The 26,465-nt window shown below is 48.9% G+C and overlaps 1 protein-coding gene across 4 annotated transcripts in view; it reads right to left on the bottom strand.

The window, feature by feature from the left end:
• The window catches only part of BABAM2 (BRISC and BRCA1 A complex member 2), a 438,330-nt gene that overhangs the window by 926 nt on the left and 410,939 nt on the right, over positions 1-26,465 (bottom strand). The gene's annotated exons all lie outside the window — the stretch shown is intronic.

Consider the following 26,465-nt stretch of genomic DNA (forward strand, 5'->3'; position numbering starts at 1 on the left):
TCACCAGGCTCCTCTATCCATGGGATTTACCAGGCAAGAATACCAGAGTGGGTTGCCATTTCCTTCTCCAGGGGATCTTCCCGACCCAGGGATCAAACCCAGGTCTCCTGCGTATAGATAAGCAAGGCCTAATACGAGGAATTTCTAAGTGAACCATGGTCTCCATTTATTTGCAAACATGCTTGTGGTTTGATCTATTGAAAAGAAAATCAGGCTGGGTGTCAGGAGAGCCTTCTCAGACTAGTGACAGGATCTGGGGCGGACCATTTGGTTCTTCTGGCACCCAGATTCGAACCTGTAGAAGCAGACTTTCCATTCAACAGCAGGAGGCTGTGCCTGGCACTGTCTGAAGTGCCAGGGGTTGGGAGATGCTCCAGACATGGCACCCCATGCAGGTGAGCTCAGTTTTGAGGAGCAGCAGACACAGAAGAAATACCGACTCCTGTGGTGTGGGCGCTTACGGACGTGCCATGAGGCACCAGCCTGGGGCGATCAATGGAGGAGGAGGTGAAGCAGGCATTTTACACGTGTTCCAGGAAAAGACAGCGGGGCAGAGGCCGGGGAGCACGGGGCTGCTGCACGTGAGCTGGGAACTCAACACTGTTCCAGAAGAGAAAGGGCACGGTGGGAGGCGGAGGGCAACAAGACGGGGAGGTTGGGGTGGGCACTCTGTGTGCTCCCGGCCCCCCTCTCTTGCCCCTGATGCCGGTGAGATCAGAGCAGCTGACTTATCCAGCAGTGGCTCCCCCGGACCTGGGACACGAGCTAGATGACCTGTCACCATCGGTACCATAAAGGCCTCAGGTACCTCACCCAAGTCTATGTTATTAATATTTAGGATACAGTCCTAGGAAACTTGGTGCTCCAGGCTCCCAGGACATCAGAAGCACATTAGGAATCAGGGCGCTCACTTAAAGGCAGAAGGCAGACGTGCTGAAGCTGTGAGAGGCGACGAGGTGATGGCCACCCGTGAGAAAAGAGCAGAGAACCGCTCAGGAGTCAAGAAGCTCAAACAGGTGGTTCGATGTTGGGCGAGGAGCCCCACAAACCCAGCAGCCCCAGGGTTGCCACGAGGTAGCCACACAGAGCGTCACTGATGACACCTGCCTGATCCCCGCCCCGCAATGCCAGGTCACGGGAAGCCCTCTTTCACATTTCAGGGATTTGCTTAGATTTTTCAGTCCTAGCCTCTGCAGCCTCTCTGCAGCGGCTCCTGCGTCTGGAAGCTACTGCCTGGACTAAACATCCAGACCTGCTCCCTCCCTCCTCTCCCTGCTCCTCCTCACCTCCAGGTGACATGCCTCTTCCAGTCCTGCTCTCCACTCCCCTCGCTTCCTCTCAGGCTTGAAACACCCTCAGCAGAGAACACCTCTCCCCGCCCCTGGGACCTGGGTCTCCAGTCCTTCTCTCCCAAACTGCCAGTCTCACATTTCCAACCAGGATATCACGACCTGAACGTCTATCATTCATCCAAGCCAGTGCGTGCCACATGGATGTGTTCATCACTATTACGCATTTGAAAGTGCGTCGGGCCCTGGTACTTCTGTAACAGAACCCTCACTTTCCACTTCTCCCTAAACCTCTGCAGCGAATTCATCCTGCAGCTTCTTCCTCTTCTTCCCTGGTGTCCCCACACCCTGGGCTCCCTGCCTTGTTACCTTTTACAACACTGCTATTTCTTCCTGGGATGCAAGGCTTCACCTTCCTGTTGCAGGTAAATGAATTCTCTTTGAGCGTGGGTCTGTGTCCCTATCCCAACCAAGACCCTTCATCTGCCCAAACCCGCAGCCTGGAGTGCCGTTGATTGTCATCTGCACTTTTCCTCAGTCACATTTTGGGATCATGCCCTGCCCTCACCACTGAGAAGCTAAGAAAGCTGAAGATCCTCTTCCAGAAAACCTACAGATGAGTCATTGTGATGTCACAGGAGATCAGAAGCACATTAAGGAGTCAGGGTGCTCACTTAAAGGCAGATGGCAGACGTGCTGAAGCTGTGAGAGGCAACGAGGGAATGTCCACCCGTGAGAAGAGAGCAATCGGGGGTGTCATAAGCCCCCTGAGGCCCACGCACGGTCCAGACGCCAACCTCCACTCCCACTTCCTCCCGTCTGGCCACCTGCTCTTCCTCACACATGCCATTACCACCCCAGGCCTTTAGTCATGCTCAGGCCAAATGCCCTTGCCTCCATCAAGCCTTCCCTGGTCACCAGAAGGTTCTCTCCCTGAGTGCAGACATTCTCTGTGCTTCTTCTGGGCATGTCTCATGTGTGCACACGGCTTGTGGACTAGGTGGCACTGCCGGCTCTGGAAAGGAGGGAGCAAGTCTCCTTCTCGGTGACCCCACAGGCCTGGCCTGTATGGAGGGCCGGGTGAGGACTTCATGGCTATAATTAAGGTAACTACTGATGACCACCGGTTTGTGAGAGCAGTTAAAGCAGGTCCCTTGCAGGCTTTTCGGGGTGAAACAGAGCAAGCCCAGAAAGCAGGCAGATGAGACATTTAGACTCTGAGGAAGAAAACTGCAAAAGTGTTGTCCATTCTCAAACTTCAGCCTACGCCGACTGTTGGTGAGAAGGATCAACACCCTCCACCATCCTGGTTCCAGCCAATCCGCCACCTTTTCTGAGCCGCAGAACCTTGGAACCCTTGCCCACAATCATCCTTATGGGGAGGAGGACTGCAATGAGGCAGGAGCTGCCCCAGACCTACAGCCAGGTGGACCAGGCAAGAGACGCCCCAAGTTCTGTTTCCCCAGGGTGAGAAGGGGAGACCAACCCACCCTGATGTGATGCTCTCATAGGACCACGTGTGGGAAGGAAGCTTGTTGACTGGCTGCCGCCACCAGTCGTGAGGGCTGTTCATTCCTTCCCTGTGTTTCACATGCGGCTATCTCCCCAGCAGAATTTGTGTTTGCTGGAGGGGGGCCTGCTGGCCCTTCTTCAGGGGGTCCGGCACCAATGGGCTGCTGCCAACCTCCACTGCATTTGCCTTCCTGCCCAAAGGACACCTGGAGTTAGAGCACTGGGTGGGGTGGAGCCCCTGTTTTAGGTCACAGGTGAGGACACTATAGAGAGAGGCCGTCGGCCCCACAATAGGTGCCAGATGAGGGAGTGGGACTGACTGCTGCTGAAATGGGGCCCTGGGCTCCAGGATGGGCACCTCTCTCCCGTGCTCTCTCCTCATGCCCGGTGTCACATGGGGCAAATCTGATGAAGCGAATCTCCTCAGCTCAGTTTTTCCTTGGAAAGCTCTGGGGGAAGGGGCCACACCAGTGCAAGCTCCTTCGACAGAAAGGTCTTGGCAAGAGGGAGAAAGCTTTACAGCAAGCTCTTTCCTCCTCCAGAAAATTCTGAATTTTCCTGTTCTGTCCTGGGCTTTCCCTGCCAGGGCAAACTGTGTGACGCCAAGGGGAAGCAGTACGGAGCAGGGCTATTTAAAGGCATGATGCTACCCGCTGTTGTCAGTGAGCGCCTCTCAACACGGAGCCGCACGAAGTCAGCTTGGGGAAAGGGGGAGGAAGGGGAAAATGACAACTGGCTCCCAGCCATTTATATATATATTTTTGAAGCATTGTTTTCATTTATTTCAGTTTTTTTTTATCAGAGAAAGTGGAGAGCTGCTCAGAATGTATCACTTGCCAATGGCACTAGTCTGTCACCTTTAAAAAAACTCTTTGACCCAAAGACAAAGTGTGTGGTAAGCTTCAAAAGTGTAAGTGTGTTACAGGGGTGGTGAAGGGAAGGTCTTCTCACATCCCCCTTCACTGGTCAAAAGGACCTGCAGGATAGAGGCCTTGAGTCAGTCAAGCTCCCATTCTACTCACACTGGAAGGGAAATTATTTTTAGACCAGATTAGAGCTAAATATGCCTGAGGATGACATCAGGTTCTGACCCTTTCCACTGACCTCAGTTCCTTCACTCTGGGTTTATAAAATCACAACTTAGTCCATCACAGAGTCTCAGGTCAACAGAATAAAACTTAAAGAACTGACTCCAGGCTGAGGTCTGGTAGGTTTTCCATGAATTGGAAGCAGGATTGGCTCCTGGCCTCAGCTCACAGGCACTGCCAGGAGGGAATTCCCTGAGGTCAGGAATCAGGGTGCTGGGGAGCTCAGTGGGTCTGCTTTTCTGGGTCTGGGGTCCAGGAGTAAGTTTCTTCCCTTCTGGGCACCAGATCCCTCATCTTCAAGGCAGGGAGCTGTGCTCGATGATCTCCAAGGCCTCACAGGCTGGAGGCTGTGCAAGACAGGCACTGTGTGTTCTGGAGCCAGCCACACCTGGGCTCAAGGCTTGGCCCTGCTCCTTACTGGCTGTCCCACCTGTGCAAGTGACTCACCTCTTCAGCTTTAATTTCTTCGACTATAAAAGGGGAGCCATAATGCCTACCTTAAAGAGTAATCCTCATGAGGATTAAATGAGATGCTCCAAGTAAGCACTTGGCCTGATGCCTGGCATACTACTTGATCAATAGATGTCAACTGTTACCATGGGGACCCAGTTGGGTTTGAGGGGGAAAGACTGAGTCCCTGGGAACAGCTAGGGTGTGTGTGGCTGCAAAAGAGAAAAACCCTGTGTGGATGGAAAGGTCCCAGATCATCCTTTCCTCTGGGCCTTCTTGGATCACTTTTCACTTATCATATGTGCTCCCAGTTGTAGGCACAGAGATAGTCGGTCTCAGGACTTGACACCAGCCAAAGTTGTCAGGACACTGTGAACCTCTTGAAATGCAGCCCAGAGAGGCTGGAGGTGGACTCATGGTATCTAAGGATGGGCTCCGCAACAGGAGGCACCTGCACCCCTGGCTGGCTTTTGCCTGAGTTCTGGGTGTGCTCTTGTGCGCAGTTCTGGTCAAGAGTGTGGTTGGGGGAACGTGGGCTGTGGGCCTGACAGATGTTTAAGATAATCACGTGGCTCTGGCTACCAGAAGTGGGGGTATCACAGTTGGCCCAGTCCTCGAACAGACCTTTCTCTGTCCAGGACAAGTACTGAAAAGGAGAGGCAGCGGGGTGAACAGAAAGATCCTTGAGCCACGAGGCAGAAGTCATGGGCTCTAGTCCAGGCCTGGCTCCTCACCTCCAAAAGGCAGATGGATACTTGGTCATCTCTAGGTGCCACCCAGTGATGGTTCTGAGAAATCCACGTGACTTTGAGCAAGCCACTTAACCTCTTTGTGTCTTGACCTTCACTGGTTAAATCAAGGCACCAGCCAAGCCCAAGCCTCAAGGCATTATAAGGACTTGTGGTGCAGGGAGGCAGAGCTCATCATTATCTGGGATGCTTTTTTGCGAACATGGCAGAGCTCCGAACACATGTTCTGGGAACCACAGGCAGTGGTGAGAAGGAGGGACGCTCGTTTCTCTCGGCCATGTCTGCCCTCCCACTGAGCAGAGGTCCAGAGTCAGGGAGCTCAAGCTAAGTCATCAGGGGGTAACAATGCCTGGAAAATCCATCATCTAGGTGCTCCTGGGCAGGGGCTCTGGGGACACTAAGGAGAGTGGGGACAGAGAGCTGTGAGAGGAATCCTCAGAGACCTTAATATGAAGGCAATTAGGAGCCTTTCTCACCAAAAGGGGTTTTCCCTGCTGGAATTATAAGCCTCGATTTATTCAATGGACCTTTTCAAAAGGACAAAAATCTGTGAAATCAACATCTAAACATTTGAATCAGTACTACTTTAAGAAAATGAAAACAAAAAACAGAGAATAAAAAGTCCCAAGAGGTTGGAGACTCCGGGGAAAGAGGAAGGAAACCCACAAAGCAGATTGAACATTGCTCACAGTACTGCCGCGTGCGGCAGGAGTCATGGTCCCATTTTGCAGGTGAGAAAACAGACGCTGAGCAAGTTCAGTCAAGAGAGCCTCTGATACCAGTCCCACCAGAGCTCGTCTTCCCACGGGAGCATGACCTGACGGAGTAGCCCCTGGGATCTTGCTGCCTTTAGCCTCATTTACTTGGGACCTTTGTTTCTGCAGAAGCCTAAACAGCTGCTCTCTTCCGAAATAGGACTCTGAGGTCTCTTTCTGGAATTCCCAAATGCTTTTCTTTGGGCAATCATAAGATGAGCCTTACAATGTTTGCTCAAGTCAGGCCAGTGTGGGGGTGGGTGGGGCAGGGTGGGAGAAGTGGTTCGGGGACACGAACCTCACTGTCAGGAAATCAAAGACACACAAATCAAGTCAGAATTCATTTTTGCAAATAGAGGCGAGTTCCTAAACATCTAAGGCTCCTTTCTTTTTTCGAGTTTTCTTCTGCAGCTGTGACTTCAACTGGCACATGTTTTTAATCAGTCATATGCAAGCTGACTGTGGTCTGAAAATCAAAGCGGTCCTGTAAATAGTGTAAGACAAGTCCCGCTAATCATCCTTGTGGTCTCGCCGTGTCCTCATGGTCCTGAACGGCCATGGTAAAGACTGACTCATCGGGGGTTACTCTCCGGTGACAAAGGGTCATCCTCATAATAGGATCTCTACAAAGAGACCTGGTTCTGCCTCGATGCCCATCACCCCAAGCCCTCCAAAAGCCCCTGTAAAGATGGCCCACCGACTCTGGGCGCCTTGGTGAGCAAATGCCTGGCATGATGGGAGCTTAATCTGTAGCTGTGCCCTGCCAGGCCAGCCTGGATTGCTGGTATGGGCTTTAGGAACAAACAAGTGGTTATAACTGGTTCATGTACACAGTCTCCTTAGAGGTGCCAATCCTCAAGCAGGCCTGGTTTGTTTTTAAGGAATCTAAGCTCACAAAGCAAGGAAACTAACCCAAGAGCTGCAAAAAGCTTGATATCACACTGAGAACACGCTCACAGCTTCAGGCAGAGGCCCTCGCTCTCAGCTGGAATCAATCTCCCCTCTGCCGGGTTCCATGGCACACTGGCCTCTAACCTCAGGCCCAGCCATGGTCTGCCTTGAGTTTGAGATGTTTAGATTGGTGTCTAGACTCTGTCTTATACAGCTCGGGCTCCTCGCCCATGAGAAAGCTGGCTGTAGTCTCAGTATGTGTTGAATTAAATAAAATGCTGTTTTAAGAGGACAAACAACCAACTGGAATCCATTTCTAGACATCAAAGTATTGGGATGAAATCTGCCTCCTTCTAAATCATAGGGTATTTGTCAATGGGTACTGAAATGATCAAAATTACCTAGTGGTTCTCCCTCCTTCTGAGACTCTCTGAGGAGGCCTTCTGGAGCCTAGCCAGTTCCTCTGGGGCTAAAGCAGCATGCAGCCAGCTTCTGCAACTGCAGGGCCAGTCCTTGCCCAGGAGTGGGGGTGGGGTGGGGGGGAGCTGTAGGTGCCTCTGCCCCCTCAGCATCCCCTGGTGCAGGGTCTGAGGAGGAGGCCATGAGATGGCCAGCTGGCAGGATGGGGGTGGGGGGGGCAGGGTAGTCCTCATGGGCTCCCCCAGCCCCAGGGCTGCCTTCCTCCCCAGGGCTCTAGCTCTGCCTGCATCTGTCTATTCACCCTGCCACGTCCGACCAGAAGCTCCTTAACTGCAAGCCCTCTTGCACATATTCATCCCTCTCTGCAGCCCAGCTTCAAGTCTAGTGCCGACACACTGCAGCTCAACAAACATTTCGCAAACGATGTAATAAACACGTGGTTTATTTAAAGATGTACTTTAGAACAATACAATTTTATAACAGAAACCTCAGTGGCCGTATACTCCAATCATTATGGGGAAGGGAAAACTAAGGGCTGGAGAAGTTAATGGTCCCCTCTCACAAGGCCTAGCTCTTCTCTGGAAGCCCCTTGAGGGCAGAATTTGGTGATGGTTCATCCCTAGTGCCCCATGGTGCTCACCGTCCATAGGCCTCACAGGCAGGAATGAACAAATGAATGGCTGTCCCCAGGGGCTGTCCTGAAGCTCCAGAGCTGGTAGGTAGAATCTGAGCCCGTCCTCCCTATCTCCTTACTCTCCGGCTGATGCTCTTTCCACTGTGAACCTGATGAGACACTGGGAAGAGGAGCCGACAGTGTGGCCACAGAGAAAGGCTGGCCCCCGTCTACCCGGGAGGCGGGGGCAGGCAAGCTGTGATGACCTAGTGCACCTGGCTGTGCTAAGCTTAGGCCAGATAGTGGGTGGAGGGGGCTAAGGACTGTGGTGCTCCCTGAGGCCTGGGACCCCAGAGCAGAGCTACTCTCTGTGTCCACTTTGTTGCCCTATTTGCGCCTACATCTGACGTATCTCAAGTGGTAGATGCCATGGCAACGGGCATCTCAAGTTGTCTGCTCACTCTGCCTGGGGCTGTGTGGGCAGGAGCCCAGCACTGGCTCTGCCGATGGCCAGGCAGATGCCTGTGGAGGGTGCTGGGATCGTCCGCAGGCCCTGTCGGGAGGAGGGCTACTCATGCAGCTCACCTGTGCTGGACCGCTGAGGGGAAGCCAGCTGCCTGTCTGATGGCAGTGAGTCACCTCAAGATCACAGACAACCCTCTCCCCCTTAGTCAGCAAGAGGGGAAAAACCAAAGAACTGCCCACAGAGAGAAGTGCCCAGGGTCCTGGTGGAGCTGACCATGGCAGCGTGCGGGGGACGGTGTTTTCAGGCTTCCACTCAGCATCACCAGGCATCAGCTGGCACAGGGGAGAACTGGACCCCAAAGGAACACTTAGGATATCAACTCCTTGGAGCATGAACGATTCTCTTCCTTTCCAGAGAGTCTCTCTGGGGCTTTTAAGTGTTGTTTGCCTGGTTGTAAATTTGGTTTCTCCCACTAGACTCGCAGCATTTAGAGGACGAAGCTCTGTCTTCCATAGCTGCCTGGGCCCCTGTCTACTGGCTTTTGAAGGCACCTCCTGGTCACGCCAATACTCTGGGTGTTTGCCCTCCTAGTTGGGTGCTCACAGATACCCCTTGAAGATCTGAGGGAGGGACAGCAAGGAGGGCTATGGTCCCTCTTCTTTTCAGGCTAATCACCTGGTCCAGCAGCTAAAATGATATTTCCAGACACCTGGGCTCACAGATAGAAACGCAGCAATTCCAGAAAGTGAGCTATGGTGGCTTGATGCTGAGATGTGAGCGTGGTTCCTGGGGAACGAGGTTGGCGGTGCCACTCCGGCTGCTAGGGGTGTATGCTGCCTCTACAAGGGCTTGCCACAAAACAAACAATGAAAGCTATTTTTGTTTTTTGCTTTAAAAAAAAAAAAAGTGAAAATCCTTTTTGGATGTCTTTGGGTCACTGAAAACAGGCACTAATGTAGGCCTTTTGTAAAAGCGAAGTGGCATAAAGTGAACTTTCCAGAAGAGGGGGACGCCTATATCTCCATTTCTGCCCATGAGAAACCTATGACTTAGAGAAGCCAAGTAGTTTTCTAAGATCACACTGCTAACAGGTGGCAATGCTGCTCGACTCCAGAGTGCACATACTTTGCACACCGCCAGGATTTCCAGTGGAAAGAGTGCTGGTGGCTAAGCACAGAGCCGAGGCCTCCACACCCGCGTCTGCTGTGTGACGCTGACTCACGCCTCTGTTTCCTCATCCACACAATGAAGGCGTGGAAGAGACGATTTCTAAATTTCTTTGATTTGGTGATCCTCCCCTCCCAAACATCATTTTAGGATCTTTTATTCTCCTTCATTAAAAGTCCATAATACTGGAATTGCCAATGGCCCAGTAATGAATGCCGAGGGCTGCTTACTGCTAACTCCCATTACACCTGCGTCTGTTTCCTCCATCCTGTCAGTCTGTCTGTCCGGAGGTGCTGACTGGTATCCTTAGCTCTCATCTAGGAACGTGCATTAGGTGACTTTCCAGTAGAATTATGACCGTGATAACAAGGGATGGAAGGGAGGAACTAGACCTCCCGCTCCCTTGCCCATCTTGTTCCTGGAAGTATCAACACATCCTATGGAAGAACGAGGCCTAGTCCGAGTGTCCGGAGAAGAAAAGGCACCTGCAATCCCCATAAGGGCACAGGAGGCACCAGAAATGTTCTCCAAATTATGAGCCCCAGAAGAGCAAAGGTACCAGAAGGTTCCTTTAACAGTAACGTCTGTGGGCTTCTGAAAACTCTCCAGAGCTGTTCAGAAGTGATGTGACTGTAAAATGCTATACAGTGGGAGGGATTACTACCCTGACATAATTAAGTATGAGTTGTGATCCTGGCTCTTGCTATGTGACCGTGGATGAGCCACGTCACTTCTCTGGGTCCCAGATGCCTCATCTGGAAAGTGAGGGGATAGCCTCTGCGTTTACTTCCAGGTCTAATATACAGTTATCCTGTGGAACCTGCCACAGGAGGCTGGTTGCAGGACCCTCTCGGATACTAAAATCCAAGGATGCTCGAGTCCCTTATAGAAAGTGGTGCACTAGTTGGCCCTCCATATCTTTGGATTCTGCAGCCTTGGATTCAACCAACTCTGGTTTCTTATCCTCCACTGGTTGAATCTGTGGGTACGGAATGTACAAATGTGGAAATCTGACTGAATCTGCTTATAATTTATGGACATATTCCCATATACTTTAAATCACCTGTAGGTTACTTATATACCTAATACAGTGTAAATACTAATAGAAATGCTATGTACATAGTTGCTGGTGGTTGGCAAATCCAAACTTTGCTTTTTGAAGTTTTTGGAGTTTTTTCCTCCAAATATTTTTAAATATTTTCTGGATGTGGAACCCACAGATATGAAGGGCCGACTGTACTATTATCCATTATTATTATTATTGCTTTGGTATCAATCCAAGCACTTTAGCCAGAGACAGTTTCTTTAGTGGAAGCAGTAATTTAATAAATGACCTCTCCCTGGGCTTTGCTAAAGGGGTTCCCTCAAGAGCCTTAATAAGCACCATCAAAGGCATGACAAGAGGTTTCTATCTATCTCTCTTTTGTCTCCAGATCTGACTTAGGACTCCAAGAATGGAGGCCAGCATTCATCTGTCAGACTAGCAGACAACCAGACATTCACTCACTCATGGCGAGCTCTTGTACTCCACAAGGGCTGTTTCCTGCAGGGGCAAGGGACCCTCAGGAGACACACGGGCCCTGAACTCCCAGACAGACTGCTGCCTGCTCAGCCTGGGTGGGAGTTGGGTGGTTTCACTTCACAGTCAGGGGCTAAGCCCTCCTCCGCCCACTGTTTCTTCCTGCTATTCCTCTGGAGCAACTAGAGCAAACTTGCTGCCTGGAACTGACTTTCTTTGCTGCTCAGAGCTATGCCAGCGTATTATCCAGCAGGCCAGATGTCTGTCTAGCACTTTTAATGACAATAATAATAATTTGCATTTATATAAGGTCTTTCATCGGAGAATCTTAAAGTGTTTCACAAACAATAATTAATTCCCCTTGGCAATTCTGGGAGCCAGCTAAGTAGGAGTCCCTTTGCTTTGCAGGCGAAGGGTACTTTCCTGAACCACGCAACACTTTTTGAGGGCCTCCATATCTACTGAAAACTTAACCACCCTCAAGGCCTGGCATAAGCATCAGGCCCTCTGCAGAGCCTGCAGCACTGAACAGTTATGATGGTCTTCCTTCTCCTGAACTGGAATTTGTCCCCTGGGAACCCCCACCCACAGAGTCTACTTTTGCCTTCTGGAACAAAACAATTCCAACTAAACTGTCTGGGGTTGCTGGCTGCTGTCCCTTGTACACATGTTGTCTACTTCTATAGTCACCCTTGGGTGGAGCTTGGTGGCTCAGTGTTACCAAGGTTCAGGGAGGCCTTGTGAACTCAGGGGTGGAGCTCAGTCAAGGCCTCCCCCATGTGCTCTGAGTTCCAGGCCCAGGCTGACTTCCTGGGCAGGAATTCCCTGGATGTTGCTGGCTCTGGAGTTGTGTGTGCTAAGTTGCTAAGTCGTGTCCGACTCTGTGCGACACTATGAACTGTAGCCTGCCAGGTTCCTCTGTCCTTGGGATTCTCCAGGCAGGAATACTGGAGCGGGTTGTCATGCCCTCCTCCAGCTGGAGCCCTGGGTCTGTCCATCTTTAAACACAGTTCCTTAGTTGTTTCCCGCTGTGGTGTAAACACGGGAGGCTTCCTGTGTTCATTTCTGGGGGCTGCACCTCACTGACCCAGAAATACCCTAAACTTCTGTTGAATGACTGAATGACAATGAATGAATAGTCTTTCCTAAATCGATCATCTTAAATCTAGACAATACCTGGATTGGTTTTTGGAGACCAAGCCAGACAATGATCTCTTTAGTTCTTTTTTCTTTAAAATCCTTTTTCAGAATAAATACTCGGTGTTACATTTGAGAAAAGGAATCATTGACTGCTCAACTGAAAACCCACATGAAGACAACGAGCTCCATGACCCTCCTGCTCTCCCAGGACTTAAGAGGCAAGGGAGGCCTCAGCACTGGGAGGCTGGGCAGAGGGGTAAATGGAATCCTTTGCTAAGTTGATTTCAAACAGCTAGATCTTCTGGGGAAACCAACAGCTCCCTGGGGTGACTTCTGGGTCCTTACTGGTAGCTTTAAGCCTGAAAAGACAGCCACCCTCCCTTGGCGGCCAAGAGTGCATTGTTTGGGTGAGATTTTTCTCACAGTGGCTTGCCATGGAAGGAATTCCGAGCATGCATCGAAGGCTGTTGTTTTCCTAAAACCTGCGCCCTTGTGAACAGAGATTTGGCTTGTGGTGATAGAGCCTCATTTTGCCCTGATTTCACATGGTCCCCACTTATACTGGCCTAGAATGGGGTGGGGGTGGTCGGTTTTGGCTTGGATTTGGCCTAGCTCATTGATCTGAGGGAAGCTTGGGAGGAGAAAAGTGGGCTAGAGAGGGGATCTGCTCGTGTCATTCTGTGGCAAGGGAACATCTGGGATCACTGGGAACTGAATTCTAACGTGGGTCAGTCACTCGGTGGCTGTGTGTCTCGGGGAAGTCATACTTAACCTCTCTGAGTCTCTGCGTGTTTCTCTCTGATGAAGCCAGAGAGAAACTGTTAAGCAACAGTGTCAGGTACACAGTCAGAATTCACACCCGAGTAGTTTCCTTTCCTCCCACTCTCCCCTCCCATCACCTAGCTGAGGAACTCCCATTTCACTCGATTTTAACACACATGTGTTGAATAGCTCCTATTTACGGGAGGGCCTGGAATACCTGGGGCACTGCCTGAAAATGCCTGCTCCTAGTAGGCATTTCGAAGGCAATGGCACCCCACTCCAGTATTCTTGCCTGGAAAATCCCATGGACGGAGGAGCCTGGTAGGCTGCAGTCTATGGGGTCGCTAGGAGTCGGACACAACTGAGGGACTTCACTTTCACTTTTCCTTTTCATGCATTGGAGAAGGAAATGGCAACCCACTCCACTGTTCTTGCCTGGAGAATCCCAGGGACAGGGGAGCCTGGTGGGCTGCTGTCTGTGGGGTCGCACAGAGTCAGACACGACTGAAGCAACTTAGCAGCAGCAGTAGGCATTTAATAGTTACTGGATAAGTAAATGAACTAACTCGATCCTTAGTATTTTACAGTTTATATTGTGTTTTTAAAAATAACCCCATTTTAATCCAAGAAACAGTCCTGTGTATGAAATAGATAGTTTTGCTCTGCTCCCACTGTACACATGAAGAGGCAGGCTGGGAGAGAGCAGATAACCTACCCAGGGTCAGGTGCGTGGCAAAGGCAGAGTGAGGTTCAGACATGAGCCAGGGCCCTGCGGCAGCACACTGTCAGCTCCAAGGGCCCTCTGTGGTCACAGGCTTGGAGTGGGATGAGCATGGCTCTAGGGCACCCATGTTCCACTAGAAGGGCCCTGCTGAGTGCTGCTCCCCACCCCATATCTGGTCATAACATCTGCAGCTAAAAGTGCTGGGGATCATCACATATCTGGTGACTTGGAAAAGTAAAAATTTTAAATTGGGAACATTTCCTAACTGGGAGACTTCTTTCTTTTCAGCCCTGAGGCTCTGGTCCGCAACTAGGGTACAGGGCTATTCTCTTGGGTCAACTTCATGGGCTCCCACCGTCTCCCCACGGGGTGCAGCAGCACTGATGCCCACACTCCACCCGTTCTCCCCTCCACTGCATCTTTCCTGTACACAGAGAGAAGCGCTCTGGTCCACAGGACTCTGTTCCTTAGCACAGCATTCCACACTGGCAAGGGGCTCAGAACAGCGACAAACTACATTCCTTCTTATTCCCAGGAGCCTTTTAAGAACCAAGAAAGGGGACCGGAAGTAGATATTGGGTCTTTGGCTACTCTGGGCTCCCAGGCTTTCTTCCCAATCCTCTAGCCTTGAACTATCTGCTGGGAACTGCTGATAGACGCAAAATGAAAAGGGTAGGTTAGGGATCTTTCAAAATTTGCCCACATGGCCGGCTCAATACAATTTCCAACGTGAGCTGAGAGGTGGAAACCAGATCTGACCGCAAAGTTGTCTCACCCACAGGGAGTGCATAACAGCCTTCTCAAACCACGCCAACAACACACCCTGCAGAGGAGGGTGGCCTGGCACAATGTCGTCACTGTGCACCCTGGGCTACATGTAACCCAGAGCCCAGGGGGTGAGGTCAGTTCTTACTGCTGTGAGCTCGTCTGTTCTGGCCCTCTTAGCACAATTCTTTGTGCTGCCAGCGTATTACCTCTGAGATGTAACTCTGGAAAATTGTGTGCATTCCTTGAGCTGAGCCAGTTTTAGGTCAGAAGTTGGCAAAGAAGAGCCAGGCTGTGGCTCTCCAAAGTACCAGATCGGGGCCCCTGGTGCAGCTGTGGGGGGACCACATCTCTGTGCTCCCTGTCCCGATGCTTTCGGCCACCCTGCTCCATAGCACTGCTGAGCGAGTGGGTATTAATGGACATGCAGAGGTCCAGCCCAGGCTGCTGTGGTCTCAAAAACCAAAGTCAAGCAGAGTTGACCTGTTTTTGGCCAGCAAGCCCCCGTGAGAGGAACCCCTGCCCCACCCCGCCTAGACGTCAGAGACGCCAGGTAGCAGGAGTGGCTGCTACATTAGGCAGTGCAGTGTCTGTCCTGCAAAAGAAGTCTGGCCAAGGGGCCAAGTGGAGGCTGAAATTCAGCCCCTGCCCACTTGCTAGTTTACCCAGGGCTAGATGCCAAGAGAAAGGGGCAAGGTTTTCTTACTCAAAGCTGTTAGCCAAGCCTGCACCAACCCAAAGGGGCATTTTTTTCTAGTTCGTACAAAAGTTCTTTCTAGGCTAGGGTGGCCTGATAGGAGGACCATGCAGCTCTCTGCCTGGGATCCCCTATTATGCACTGGCAATGTGGGTATGGAATGCATGTCACTGGGATGCAAATTTTGTGTTGGCCTCTTGTTTGGACTGGCACCGAGGGAAGAAGATTAAAAAGATTAGTTCTTCCCTAGTCTCTGCATTTTTCAAGGCTTCTTCCTGTTTTTCTAGCCACGGCCACCAACCTACCTCACCACTTTGAGCTATTCCTGCCCCCATCTCACGGCTCAGACTCAGACAGGCAAACACAAACAGCGGGTGGGGTGGGTCTGGGCAGCCACACAGGTTCTCAAGGCAGCACTGGCTCCCTTTCCTGCCATAGTTATCAAGCAAACAAATCTTCATTTTCTTCCATGTGGGTACCAACGGGTGTCCTACCTTGAACCATGCCACTGAATGCAATCAGATCTACCCAGCTTTGGTGTCTTTTTACCAAAATTGATGGACACCAAAGATGCCAGACCAATAAACAAATATAGACATACAGCAAAATAAACTAAAAACAAAGCAAAGTAAGTCCCAACCTTTTGCATTGTAACTACTGCAGGGAAGAGAGAAGTCCCTTCTAGTTAGCCCCTTATTAGTTACTTCAGGAGTTCTTGTTATAAAAGAAAAAAAAAAACTGCTATGAGTTCAAAAGTCATAAAAAGTTGGATTAGAAAACCCTAAAGGTCAACTAATCCAGGGATCAGCAAGTTTTTCTGTAAAGGGCCAGATAGCAAGTATTTTCAGCTTTGCTGACCATGTACCCTGTCTACAATTCAACTCTGCCCTTGGAGTGATAGCTGCCATGAGCAAAATGAAGATAAATGGGCGGGGCTATGTTCCAATAAAACTTTATTTATGAAAACAAGCAGTTGGCAAAATTCGCCCTCTGGCTATTGTTTGTCAAGGGCTTCCTAGGTGGCTCAGTGGTAAAGAATCCGCCTGTCAATACAGGAGACTCGGGTTCGATCCCTGGGTTGAGAAGATCCCATGGACAAGGAAATGGCAATCCAGTCCAGTATTTTTGCCTGGGAAATCCCATTGACAGAGGAGTCTGGTGGGCTATAGTTCATGGGGTCGCAAAAGAAGACGGATATGACTTGGTGACTAGACAACAACAAACTGTTTGCCAGTACTTTATCCAGTCCAATCCCTCTATTTGCAGAATAGAAGTGAAGTGGTTCCTTCCCACTCACAGGACCCACCTGAGACCATCTAAAACCAAGACCCCCCGGGAGAAGAGATGCTGCTGTCTCACTGCCATCGGTGTGGAAGCCCAAAGTTGCCACTGGGATAACTGGAGATTCTGACTCACACGCTCAACTTCAGGAAAGAGAACCAAAACACAAGTGGAAAATCACAGGTTGAAATCTAATGGGACTGGGAAAGACAACCCATATTTCAAGCTCTGCTTGCAGAGATGTAACCATCGGTTAAATCCTCATAAGTTTATGTTGCTAATGTTCATTCATCACTTAAACTCAGGCACCGTCTTAAATCTCTCTGGTGAAGGGCTGGGGAAAAAAACGGGAAACAAGGACCTGGCAAGCTACCGGCCCTAGTCTGTGAACAATATGAGAAGAAAACAGCAACTTCATTTTTTCCAGTCAGCAGCCAGTCAAACATCAAACAGTACAGAAATGGTCAGAGAGGACAAACCCTCTCGTCCAGGGCCGAGAACAGGTTGTTTTGGCTGTCAAGCATTTTCAAAACAAGTTTTCTTGGTCTCATGACAGGTTGTGGCAAGAACAAGAAAATAAAAAGAGTGGAAGATCCCATGATCACCGCTCCGGGCTTCCACGTGGGCTGGCTCTGCCTGCACCGTCAGGTCCGCTTTCAGAGTGTGCAGATAAAGCTGGTCTTAGGGCTAATACCACCTCGCCAGTGACACCACTGAACAGAGGGCGTCCTCTAAGAACTCTCTGGCAGCCAGATCATCATTCCAGTCTCGGGGGGACAGGTCAAAGGCACTCTTAAGCTCAGGAGTGCTGTACTGCTTCAACCTACGCCCTGCTTTATTTTAATTTTCACCTCCTGTTATGTGGACAAATTACTCCTCTGAAACTGAGGTTAAAAGCTCTCTGCTTTGAGGTGGATTTTTCCATCTCAACCACAGAACTACTTGATCAGGGTGGGGCAAAGGGATCAGCAAGGAGGCCCTGTTGGGGCGGGCCAAGATCAAGCTGGTCTAGAAAGTGCCATGAGCTCTCTACCATCTTGCTCTTAAGGGTGGCAAGCATGAAGCTGAGCATGGCAGTGCTGAAGGACACACGACTGAGTTGACATCTGGAGATGAGAGTTATCAAGTCATCCAGAGAAAACATTGCCAAGTCCGCCAAACAAGTGTGTGGGGAGTTCTCAGACCCCCTGAATTATTACAGAAGAATGCAAGGCAGCAGACCCAGACTGAAGTTCAGACTCCAATTCTGGATAGCTGTGTGACCCTGAGCAAAGCACTTCCCTTCACTGGGTCTTCTTTACTTCACCTGCTGTAAGGCAGCTGGATCATCCTCCAAGCTCCAGTTCTGCAGTCCCTAGACTTCCCAGAGTAAGGAGCATCCAGTCGGTTACCATCACGCCTGCTCTGGCTGTTTCAAGTTAGTCACATCACAGGAGCAGCTACAGTCCCCACTTTTAGCAATGTTCCTAGAAGAACCTCTGTGAAGAGGGCTTGCCCTTATTTCACGAGACAAGTTACTAGACCACAAAGGCTGTCTTTATTCTGCCAACTGTCTCTGAGAATGTTCAGAAGAAAGAGGGCTGAGGAGATGTGAAGGCTGGTATAAGACATCCTACACCCCGCCCCCCACCTCTGCTCCCACCCCAAAGACACACAGCAGGACCTGTCAGCATTTACTGTCTCTACCCAGGAAATGATTTGAAGGCACAGCCAAAGTCTTGCTGAGCCTTTATTACCAGAGGGAGAGGACTAGAAAATGGGTGAGTCCTCCTCCCCAAGTCAGTGGACAGACTGTTCAATTGATTCTTGAGCTGTCCCTTCACATAGAATGCCCACATCAATTTAAATTTCAACTAAACTTCAAATAACGTTTTAATATAAGTATATCCTAAATATTGCAAGGGATATACTTATACTAAGGTATTTGTTGTTTCTATAGAATTCAAATTTACCTGGGCAACTTGTATTTTCAATTGCTGTAACTGGAGCCCCTAACTTGGAGAGTAGGACTGGGTCTTTGGGCATTGAGGCGGCAAAGGAAAGGCAAAAGGGCCCAGGACAAGGATTCCTTTATAGGAATGGACATGTGTGACCACAGATCTCCGTTTTCACTGCTTTCCTTATTATTTCCAAGGCAAGGAGGATCTATTGTGATCCTATGCCAAGGTAGGTCACCATATCAGTATGTAATTTGCTGATTTAAGGAAAATCTTATTGCCTACAGAAAAGAGAATCAAGTGTCTTAGCACAGCAGTTAATAACAAGTTACCATTAATTGCACACAACAATAACCCAGACATTTTACAATCATTTTCCCATTTTACATCCACAGCGATTTCCCTGGTGGTCCAGTGATTGAGAATCCACATGCCAGTGCAGGGGACACAGATTTAATCCCTGCTCTGGCAAGAGTCCACATGCCACAGAGCAACTAAGCCCGCGTGCTGCAAGTCCTGAAGCCTACGTGCCTAGCGCCTGTGCTCTGCAACAAGAGATGCCACTGCAATCAGAAGCCCATGCGCCACAATGAAGAGTAGCCCCCGTTTACCACAACTAGAGAAAGCCCACACAGCAATGAAGACCCGAAACAAACACCAAAAAACATCCACGGCCCCCTATGAGAGAGGACTGTCACCCTCCTGCACAGATGAGAAAACCAACATCCACAGAGGTGACAAAATGCCGCAGAAAGTGGCAGAACCAGGATGTGAATCCTGGTTGGGTGAGCCCAGAGCACACATTCTCTCCACCTTGCAGAACTCTGCTATCTGCCTCTTTTCTTTCTTTTTCTCCTGCCTCAGCTACTGCAGCCCTCCTCAAAGCAGACTGGCCTACCTGGAACCCCTGTACTTCCCGGCCTCTGAGCATCATCTGGCAGGAGCGTCCTCTCTCCATCTCTGCACATCAGCTCCTGTCCAACCTCTGACCTCCAGTGCCAGCCACTTCAATCTCAGGAGACAGACACCATCTCCTTCCTCTGGACTCCCAACTGTGCCGACGGTGTTTCGCCTGCACATTGCACAGGCTGCTGCCTGATAAGTCATTTATGAAGAAACTTCATCTCAGAAAGCTGGTCCAGTGAAGGCAGACTGCATCCCATGCATCACTTAATATGGTGCCTTACACCTACTTTGAATTCAATAAAACATCTGCTCAATGAATAAACAAATGGGAAGAGTGCTGGTGATCTGGACAGAACCTAACCTAAACGTCTGCCACTACAGATCCATACTATGGCTCACCAAACCTGAGTGAGCACCCGGAAGCTCTGCAGTTCCAAACAGACAGCTGAGCTCAGCTGTCTGGCAATTTGGGGATACCTCAGGCAATCAGTTTGTGGAAGAGTTGCCGGGCGTTATAAGAGCAGAGTATCAGTCTAAAAGTTGGGAAACCCAAACTATATCCTCAGATCCTACACTATGTCACACTATGACCTAGTGGACAAGCCATTTCACTTTGCGGGGCGTCAGCTTTACCATGTGTAAAATGGGTGTAATGGCAGTACCTGTCTCACAGGGTTGTTATGAGAGCCACAGTGTTAAAATATCAATACATAAGCTGTTAACAGCTGTGCCGCTGTACTTGATGTATATTTGTTATTATCATCATCTATAAGATGATCAGGACCGACTGAATGATCAATCCATTATCACCTATTCTGACAAAGAAACAATATAATCTTGCCTTTACATACATGTTCCCATTAATTTCACTTTTTTGGCAACTCAAATAATGACAATTTAAGGGTTATCTCATCCCCAAAATGATCAATAACAGAAAATTTTGGTTTTCTAAATTTGAGTTTTAGAGGAGCTACAGAGCTTCCTGCTTTGCATTCTGACTTGTACTCAATATACTGAGGAATTAATGCCATGGATGCCCCATCTCTGGAATGGAATCTCACCCCGTGATGGACCATTCCAAAAATCAATCAGCAAGCTTTGTAGTTGGGCTTCCACACGACAGGTAGATGAGTTTCAGCACCTGGAGGGCAGCGACCTGTGCGTGCGTGTGTGTGTGTGTGTGTGTGTGTGTGTGTGTGTGTGCTGTCCCCAGGGCCTTGCACTCTGTATATCCAGTTGACCCTTGAAGTATACAGGTTAAACTGTGAGGGTTCACTTAACCATGGATATTTTTCAACTGTAAATTCCACAGTCTGTGGTTGGTTGAATCCGTGGATGCAGACAAACTCTGGATACAGAGAGTCGACTGTAAGTTGACCTGTGCATTGTTTGAGGGTCAGCTGTAGTGTATATAGCTCTTAACTGTTTGCTGAATGACTTACTAGCAATACTAGCAATAACTTCACTGCAGAAGCCATTGCTGCATTTGATTCTTACAATCACAGTTGCCCTAAAGCCTGTTTTCTCCATGCCATGGCATTTCTACCTGGCAACTCAGCCCTGATCATCCAGGGCACAAAAGGAAGCAAACCATTTTTTTTCCTCAGAACTGACTCTGGATTAAGGACTACCTGAGATCACTCCAGGCTCACTTCTGCTTTCTCGGCTTCCATTTTCCATTAGGCATGACTAAGTGCCAGAGGTTCTGTCTGTCTGGGAAGATAGGAGTCACTGGAATTTTTCGTCCTTTTCTCGATGTGCAGCCTTCCTGCTGGTTTGCAGGCAGCTGTGAAGCAGTGTCCTTCCTTTGGCCTGCTCTGCTGTGACACCCCTTTTCTTCGTTGGCCCATTGATTATAGTAATAAGTCAAGCCACAGGAATGTTTACCCTCCCTTAAAGGTGCTCAGTGCCAGGTCTCCACACTCTCAGAAGAGCTATTTCTGCTCAAGAATATCTTGGGCTGCCTCCACGGCCACAGACGCCCTCAGCCTCCAAGGTGAGCTGCTAGGAAGAAGGTTTCCGTGCCAGGTCACCCCATGGGAAGGTGATGGGCACGTGAATGCAGGCATGCTACCCTTCAGCCCTGGACTCGACTGTGCTGCTCCTGTGAGCAAGGGAGCAAGAAACAGGCACAGAAAAGGGGGGAGGTCAGAGATGGCTTGGGCTGGCCCTGGACCAGCGATCAGGGACACAGGGTTCTAATCTCTGTACTGTATGGCTCTGAACAAATTCTTCCAGGAAATGAAAATGAAGTGTCAAGTCTATGCCAATCACTGTGCTGAGGGTTTTAAATACACCAATCACTCCATTTAATCTGCGCCACTATGGCAAATGCTGACCACACTCAACCTTGCTGTACTGGATGATCCCTGAGGGCCTTCCTTGTTTCCCAGCCTGAGACTGGCCACTGCTGGCAAACTTACCTTCCTAGATGCAGTCCTGCTTGGCCACCTAACCCAGCTCTGTTCCTGGCTGTGGATTTGGAAGGTCACTGACACAGTGGTAAGCACCCCAGTATCTGTGCCCCGTTTTTGCTCACGTCTATAAAGCTGTGATTTTAACAAGTCATGAATCTAGTTCATCTTCACAGGTGGCCCCTGTGCTGAGGAAACTGACAAAACACAAGACAGAGTCTCATTTCTGCAGAAACAAGGCCTCTGCTTGTCACTAATGATGTGCACAGACTGGATGGCTGTTCTTTGATGCTTCCCCCCTTTTCTAAAATTCATGCCTTAATGAGAAGCGATAGAATCGTGAGGCTTGGCCCTCTCGCCTTGGCTGGACTCCACATCACACGTGACAGCCCTGAGCAGCCCCAACAGCACCTGTCAGAAACCAACACGCACATCTGAACAGTCAAGCCTAATTCCCAAGAAGCTGTTTTAACTTGACATCTGAAAAAGTATTACATCGAGAATTATTTTACTGGGTGTGTGTGTTCAGGGCATCTGTGTGCACGTTCCACAGCTGAAGTGTTCTATAAATATTAGATACGGGTTGTACAAAAAAGCATCACGTACGTAGTGTACTTAATTCCATTTAGCAGTGTTTTCAATTTGTGCCTGACCTCTGGCAACAGAGATGGAATTTTCTCAACAAGAATAAAAAAATATGTAAAATTACCTTAAACATAATTTTCATTTACAATTCCAGAAATAAGTTAGAGCTTGGTGATCATCAGCTACTTGCCCAATACTTTCAGATGAGGGTCCTGAGGCCCAGAAATGTGAAGTGTCCTTTCCAAGTTCACACAGGAAATTAATAATGGTGTCCAGATGCGACCCAGGTCTCCTAACTCCCAGGCCACTATTCTTTGCATTTTTGTTACTTACGGTTTTCCTTCCATCCATTCAAAGGCAACTTTAATTCCATAAGTATTACGGAAGTATTTAATTCCAAAGTTTCTACTTTGGTACACTATAAAAATCCCAAACCAACTCCCCCGACTCTTTCCTTTCTGACTCTGTAAGACATCTGTCTATTTTTCCAAGAAAATGTAGGAGTGTAACTCACAAACAAGGAAGTAGCTGTACTTGGTTATCATGAACATTTTCCCATCTGGGAGGGATAATCAGAATCCAAGCCTGAGCTGATCAGTAGCTTTCACAGCAGGACAGCTAGGTGAATTCCTCCAATTAGACCTGCTGATCACTCCGTTACCCTTCCACCTGCAGCTTCTGGTATGACTCAGGCTTGCATGACTGAGACCAGAGGGTAAAGCCTCACCCTGTTTTCCAATGAGAAAGCAGCCTGGACAGGGGGTTCAGTCCACAAAACAGTGGCCAAAGAGTGGAATCAAAGGAAGCCAGGAACACAGATGGAGGACCTGGAAGAGATGGCCTGTGGGGTCATATGGAAGGAGTGGGGAGGCTGCTCGGGGCTGCGAACACTCCGTGCCTGGTACAGCCTGGTCTGTGCAGGCTGGAAGAATGGTGAGCAGCCTACTCCAGGATGAGGGCTGTATTAGCAGTAATTGATGGCCAGGCTTTTTAATGGAGCTTATCATTTCACAGCAACAGATGTCAGGTTCTAATAAATAACATGTTCTCTCTGACCTACGCAATTTGGAGAGGAGGCCTGGATGCCAGGCACATTTGGATTCCTCCCATCTCTGTTGCTCTCTCTTCTCAGAGGAAAAACAAACTGAATCCCTTGAAGATACTTTTCAAAATGAATCTCTGTGCAAGTTCAAGGATGCAATAATTTCACACAGCTTCTGCAGGAGACCCAGGTTTGATTCCTGGTTCGGGAAGATCCCCTGGAGGAAGAAATGGCAATCCACTCCAGTATTCTTCCCTGGGAAATCCCATGAACAGAGGAGTCTGATGGGCTATAGTCCATGGGGTTGCAAAGATTTGGACATGACTGAGCACGCATGCATATGCTCTCTATCTCTAAACCTGGGGGATGGTAAGCATGTGCATGCAGGAACCCAGGGCACGTTGGAGGAGAGGAAGGTTTGGGGTCCTCGACCAGTTCCTCTGCAGGCACCATCACTGGTTCTTCGCTTGTCCTCAATGGGTGCTCTCATCCCCCAAGCTAGGCTAGCCTGGGCTTGAAAAATTCCCCCTTCTCTCTGGGGGAGTTCAGCTGAGATGAAGTTGGAAGTTTTTAAAGGGAACTATTCCTAGGAAACTCAAAGGAAAAAAAAAAAAGAAAACAAAAAACACATGAATCATAGCAGCAGTTGGGCTTGCAGGCTCTGCCACTGAGGTCTGAGCCCTGATGGGCCCCTGAAGCTAAGCTTCCTGGGAGCCTAAGCTTGGTTGCTTTTGCCCAGCTCAGGGTTCTCCCTTCTGCCCAGGGAGCTTTGTGCCCAGAGTGGGTCAGTTCTGCAGTTACACCCCCCCTCCCCCCCGCTCCCAAAAGGGCTGTGGGGGTAAGAAATCATAGTGGCCGCAATTCTTACCTTCCTGGTCAACCCCTACCCTTGGATGCCAGATGGGAGTTCCAAAAATATAACCATAAAGGGGAGAGGGCAGGGGCAGTGGTCCCAGAAGAGTGCTGTGAAGTCCCCATCAGGGTTTTCCCTAACACTGAGTGATGACTACCTGGGCCCCAAAGCTGGTTCAGCCAGGACTCCCTGTGGTCAGCTGGCCAAGCACAGGGACTGAGAGAGAGGCCTGATGCCACAATTAAACCTTACCAGAAGACGCGAGTGAGTAATTTCTGGAGAAACAAACACATAAATAGGCTCACATTATAACCACTTATACTTCATGATCATCCCCTCCCCGTCACCAGCCCTACCCTGGTCTCCAAGGAATTCTCAGGCCTCAGGGGTCCTGAAAGCATACTGTGAAGTACCCTCTTAGGATTGGGACTTCCACGCTGTGCTCCATGGCATCCCAGAGGGGCCCAGAGGCCACAGTAAGGGATGGGATGGGGGATGTATCAGGTGACGGGACATCTAACCCCTTTCTCTTGAGGACAGGAGATCTGTTTTTATCTGTTTGACTTAGAAGACTAATGTGTAAGATTGGATTGAAGCATTTGGCCACTAATGAGAAGTCTGAAGAAAACAGTGTCTTTGGGAATACTAAGGAATTAATGATGAAAAATAACTGTAGTAGTCCAGAATGTATAATTTAAAAAATTCTTGAAAGAGAAAGTTATTCTGCAAGGACAACGGAATGACAAATAATAGAGTATGCATGGTGAAAAGCCATATATGGCGAAATATAGACAGCTTTGGATAAGTTTCTAAATAAGAAACTAACATCTCTTTCTGACCTGGAGGCAAGGGGGAAACAAGACGTTTTAGGTGGCTCACAATGAATTACTCCCATGTGTTGACTGAGAAGCTATTTTTCAAAATATTCCATTTATATAATGGATTTAATGTGTGACAAGCCATTGCATAGGTGGTTTGGGGGTTAAATTCTATTCTAAGAACCTACTCAGATCTCTAGAATCAACTTAAGGCTTTATACAATGAAACTCAGGGAAAACTCATGCCATCTATTCATAGATTTATCAAGCTAGGAAGGATTATAAAAGTTACCTAGTTCATTCCTCTAGATAGAGCTAAAGCTATGTAAAAGATACAAAGGTAGGTAACTAATGGGTTCAACTTTTTTTCAGTGATTGTTGGTTTTGTGTAGATTAAACAATTGAAGGCTGGAGTTTTTCCACTTTTCAAACCAGCTATACTGGCAGAATACACAGAAGAACTGTACAAAAAAGATCTTCACGACCGAGACAATCACGATGGTATGATCAATCATCTAGCCAGACATCCTGGAATGTGAAGTCAAGTGGGCCTTAGAAAGCATTACTATGAACAAAGCTAGTGGAGGTGACAGAATTCCAGTTGAGCTATTTCAAATCCTGAAAGATGATGCTGTGAAAGTGCTGCACTCAATATGCCAGCAAATTTGGAAAACTCAGCAGTGGCCACAGGACTGGAAAAGGTCAGTTTTCATTCCAGTCCCAAAGAAAGGCAATGCCAAAGAATGCTCAAACTACCACACAAATGCACTCATCTCACACGCTAGTAAAGTAATGCTCAAAATTCTCCAAGCCAGGCTTCAGCAATACGTGAACCGTGAACTTCCTGATGTTCAAGCTGGTTTTAGAAAAGGCAGAGGAACCAGAGATCAAATTGCCAACATCTGCTGGATCATGGAAAAAGCAAGAGAGTTCCAGAAAAACATCTACTTCTGCTTTATTGACTATGCCAAAGCCTTTGACTGTGTGGATCACAATAAACTGTGGAAAATTCTGAAAGAGATGGGAATACCAGACCACCTGACCTGCCTCTTGAGAAACCTGTATGCAGGTCAGGAAGCAACAGTTAGAACTGGACATGGAACAACAGACTGGTTCCAAATAGGAAAAGGAGTACGTCAAGGCTGTATATTATCACCTTGCTTATTTAACTTATATGCAGAGTACATCATGAGAAACACTGGGCTGGAAGAAACACAAGCTGGAATCAAGATTGCTGGGAGAAATATCAATAACCTCAGATATGCAGATGACACCACCCTTATGGCAGAAAGTGAAGAGGAACTAAAAAGCCTCTTGATGAAAGTGAAAGTGGAGAGTGAAAAAGTTGGCTTAAAGCTCAACATTCAGAAAACGATGATCATGGCATCCGGTCCTGTCACTTCATGGGAAATAGATGGGGAAACAGTGGAAAGTGTCAGACTTTATTTTTTGGGGCTCCAAAATCACTGCAGATGGTGACTGCAGCCATGAAATTAAAAGACGCTTACTCCTTGGAAGGAAAGTTATGACCATCCTAGATAGCATTTTCAAAAGCAGAGACATCACTTTGCCAACAAAGGTCCATCTAGTCAAGGCTATGGTTTTTCCAGTGGTCATGTATG

Source organism: Bos javanicus, chromosome 11 (assembly GCF_032452875.1).
Source record: "Bos javanicus breed banteng chromosome 11, ARS-OSU_banteng_1.0, whole genome shotgun sequence".
Classification (NCBI taxonomy): Eukaryota; Metazoa; Chordata; class Mammalia; order Artiodactyla; family Bovidae; genus Bos; species Bos javanicus.